Consider the following 4,196-nt stretch of genomic DNA (forward strand, 5'->3'; position numbering starts at 1 on the left):
CCAAGAGGGTAGGCACATCCATTCCAGGAGCGTGATACATCCCAACTTCACAGGCAGAGAAGCTACTACACATAAGTCACTCCCAGATTTAGCCCTAGGTGTCTCTCCACCTGGCTGTTCACCTATCTCATTTATCAGATCCTTTAATGGACTGGCAAACAGAAGAAAGAGTTTCCCAGAGTTCTGTGAGCTGCTCTACAAAGTTAATCAAATCTGAGGAGGGAATCATGAGAACTCCTGATTCTTACCCAAGTTGGACAGAAGGTAAGCTATTCCTTCCTGTTGGGATCAAAGAACGTAGCCGTGTCCAGGGACTGAGCTCTGATCCTGTGCATGTGACACAATCTCTGGACAGAGAAATTAAGTGCTGCATTGACATACATTGTAGAACACCCAGTAGGTACCACATCCTACAGAATTTCTGGTTTTGGGAGAAAAGAAGAAAAAAGAGAAAACAAAACAAAACCTAAAAAAAACGTAGGATTTAAGACAATCGTATGAAGCAAATGGTGGGTATTTGTCATTTCTAATGGCTGAGTAATATTCCATTGTATACATAAAGAGAGAAGAAATGTGTGGGAAATATCAGAAAGGGAGACAGAACATAAAGACTCCTAACTCTGGGAAAGAACTAGGGGTGGTGGAAGGGGAGGAGGGTGCGGGTGGGGGTGAATGGGTGACAGGCACTGAGGGGGGCACTTGACAGGATGAGCACTGGGTGTTATTCTGTATGTTGGTAAATTGAACACCAATAAAAAATACATTTATTATTTAAAAAAAGACAATAGTATGATATGTGAAACATGTAGTGTGTGTAGTAAAGGAGAGACAAGAGGAGGAAGTCCGAGATTTTTGTTTTTAAAGTCTTTGTTGGGATTCCTGGGTGGCTCGGTGGATGAGCATCTGCCTTTGTCTCAGGGCATGATCCTTGGGCCCTTGGATCCAGTCCCACATCGTGCTCCCTGCAGGGACACTGCTTCTCCCTCTTCCTGTGTCCCTACCTCTCTTTTCATGTTACGCAGGGTGCAGATGAATCTGGCTTTAGTGCCTGGAGACACAGAGACGGGGGTGGCTGAGTAGCAGAGGCTGGGACTAGGGTACCTACAAACACGGACATGCATGAGTGACAGAGCATTTTGCCAGAAGCTTCTCAGTTGTGGGGGCTGTTAACATCTTGGAAGCTCCCCCAGAAGTCAGATTTTGTCTCTACCTGACCAAAGAGACAGGAACAGGAGGACTGGTATCTACCCCATGTTTCTGAAGACCCTGCCACCACAGTGGGACTGGCCTGTCCCAGGAGTGTCATATCTCACTGCTGACCCAGAGAAATGAAAGTGCTTTTTATGCAACTTTGCACCTTCTGCCCGACTCTCAGACTCTACTTGATTACTGATTCAGGATCAGAGGTAGGACCTGAGGACAAAAAGGCTGAGAACAGGCTCTGTTCAGAGTGGGAAACAGGGATGGGTGGAGGAAGCAGCTGTGGGAACCCCACAGGACACTGCCCAGGAGTCTCTGCCAGGCCCTGAGGGCACCAGGGTGCTGGGGTCTCAGCCTCTGCCCAGCCCTGAGGTCCAGGGCCTCCCCCAGCTGGGAGGGTCTCCCTGCTGGACCCAGGACATGCACAGTGCCACCTGCTGGTTACATGTCCCACTCAGGGTCCTCAGTGTCCTGAGGTTAACATCCAGAGTTGTGTCACCAACACTCACCTGTGACATGAAAGACTGTATGAAGCAGCATGTGGGGTCTGATGCAAGGAACATGGATACACTGTCTGTGGCTGAGAGATTCCCACATGGAGGGAACAGTCATCCAGCTATAATCACTCCTGTGACTGTGGGAATGTCTACAAAATAAAAGTCATGCAAAAGACTAAGCCTATCCCACCTGTGGGACATTTCGGGAGCTCCTCATTGGAGCGCCTTTCAAGTTCATCTCAAGAGAGGAGTAACCGTGTCCTGCACAAAGAGTCATAGAAGAGAAAATCAAAGCAGGGCATAAGGATCCTCAAATCAGGATGGAAGGCAGTGATTTCACAGAAGCACCAGCACCTGGTGACATTTGGGTCACCTCCCTGGTGAGATCCCCTCATTTGGGGATCTCCTCCCTGGATGGGTGGGCAGAGAGGACAGGGCAAGACTGAAGATATCAAGTTGTCAGGGCAGAGCAACTGAGACAGGGACACAGCAGGTAGGGATGCAAGCAGCTGTGCTCCCAGGGGCCTTTCAGGCCTGTGCAGCAGGAGGAAGGCAGGGAGAGAAGGAGGAAGAGGATTGTGTGAACCAAGGTCTCTACTATGACAGGCCCCTGAGAGGGTGCTGCTGTCAGTACAGGGGAGCCTCAGGCAGGGAGAGGATTCTCTGTTCATGAAGGAGTAGAAGATCTGGGGAAGGAGCACAAACACTGAATTCCTAGCTCAGAAATGGGGGCCCCAGACCTTGAGCAGCAGGAGCAAGGCCCATGGCCTGAGGCTGGTGTGCAGGCCTGGTGAGCAGGCCCCAGGGTGGGTGTGACTGGGAAGGGGGGACAGTAGCCTGGGACAGACCCAGAGCCTCCTCCCCAGGTGCAGCAGGGGGACAGGAGTCCTGGAGGCAGTGTCCCTGGAACCCCACGGGAATGTGCAGGCAAGGCTGAGGGGAGTGAGCATTTGTTAGGGGGATGTTTGCAGACCTTCTCACCCCAGGGGGAGGAGAATTCAGGGAGGAGCATGAGTTGAATGTCCAAGGTCAGGCTGCAGTACCTGGGACAGTGGGCACAATGAAGTGGGGGTGGAGATGAACCCTAACTTCTGCACCCACCTGCACATCCCCAGGAACTCAAGCACAGGGAGGCAGAGCTGGGGGCTCTCTCTCATCCCTTCTGCAACTGGGAGGAGGAGAATATATCCTGGTCAACAATTCCGCCCCAAATTCCTCTCCCTGATTTTGGTCATGGAGGGGCCCTGGAGGATCCTCCTGAGCTGTGGGGGCCTGGAGCTGACAGCAGGTGGGCCCTGGACCTAGACACACGCAGGAACTGCCTTCTAGGGCCAGCACCCCATGGACTCCAGGGGAAGAGCCCCAGTCCCCTGCTGCCCCAGCCTGGGTACCCCCTGACTGATGAGGGGACAGGAACCCAGAGCAGAGCCCCCTGCCTCCCGTGCTCTGGGTCCTGACCCCTTCTGCATGGAAGACAGGCCATAACCAAGTCACACCCAGCCTTCCTAAGGCTGCACCTCATGAACCCAAATGTCTCAGAATCACCTGCTGTGCCTCCTCCCTGGGGACTGTCTTCAACTGTCCCCACTGCTCCACTGCTTCTCCAGGATCAGAGTGAGGCTCAGGGTCAGCATGATCCCCAGGGCAGGGAGCACATGGACAAGGACATCAGGGATGTTGACCCCATGGACTCCACTAGGGTCCCTGAAGCCTGGTCTCTCTCTGTGTCTCACCCCAGCTCCTTCTCTGTAGGCGGAGCCTCTGTCCACACTCCTGGTGGGGAGACCACAGGCTCGCTCTGTCTCTATGATCTCCTCTGTCTGTGGCCCCAGGTGTGTGCTATAATTACAGGTTTATAGATGACCAAGCTCTATTTTTCAAAGTTTCCTGTGTTGTAGCTGAAGGACCTCTTGCAGTCATCACCAGATCCACAAGGGCAGATCCGACTTTGACATTGGTTATGGAGAGGCTGAGACCCTCACTACACAAGACCTTCTGTTCCTGAAGGGACAACGCTGGATCCCACCCTCTGTGACCACGGAGGTTGTGGTTCAATTCCAGGCACGGCTCTGACACATCACAATGCCTGACCCCCCCGCCCTGGGGACACACTCTGACATCTGGACTAAGGGGCTCATGTGAAGTTTCTTTGCTCCCTTTTCTAACTGCCTGTTCAAACTCCCTCAGAACCCCTCCCTCCTATCCTCCCCCTTTCAAGGACAGGGGGTCACACCTCCTTGAGCAGTGGATGGGATGATGTCACCCTGTCAGCTCCATCATGGATCCCAGACTCCTAGATGACCTTCTCTGTCTGTACAAAGGTGCTGTCGCTCTGGGGTAGAGTTTACTGAGCTGTGACAACACAGCAGTGGTGTGGCTGCCCTCAATGGGCCCTGTAGGAGACTGACATCACCAGGAATGCAGTCACCTCACACACTCACCCTCCTCCTTCCTCCCCCTGCTGTCAATACCTGGCCTCCTTAGGACCTCTAGATTCCC

The 4,196-nt window shown here is 52.9% G+C and overlaps 1 long non-coding RNA gene across 1 annotated transcript; it reads right to left on the reverse strand.

Annotated features, from left to right (window-relative positions):
- Positions 1-997: 997 nt before the first annotated feature.
- Positions 998-3,723, reverse strand: LOC119866212. Its single transcript, XR_005387189.1, has 3 exons — positions 3,243-3,723; positions 1,710-1,846; positions 998-1,048 (listed from the first exon to the last, which is right to left on the reverse strand). It is a non-coding gene; the product is annotated as an uncharacterized LOC119866212 (long non-coding RNA).
- Between the last annotated feature and the right edge of the window lie 473 nt (positions 3,724-4,196).

This window comes from Canis lupus, unplaced genomic scaffold (genome assembly GCF_011100685.1).
Source record: "Canis lupus familiaris isolate Mischka breed German Shepherd unplaced genomic scaffold, alternate assembly UU_Cfam_GSD_1.0 chrUn_S1976H2175, whole genome shotgun sequence".
NCBI lineage: Eukaryota > Metazoa > Chordata > Mammalia > Carnivora > Canidae > Canis > Canis lupus.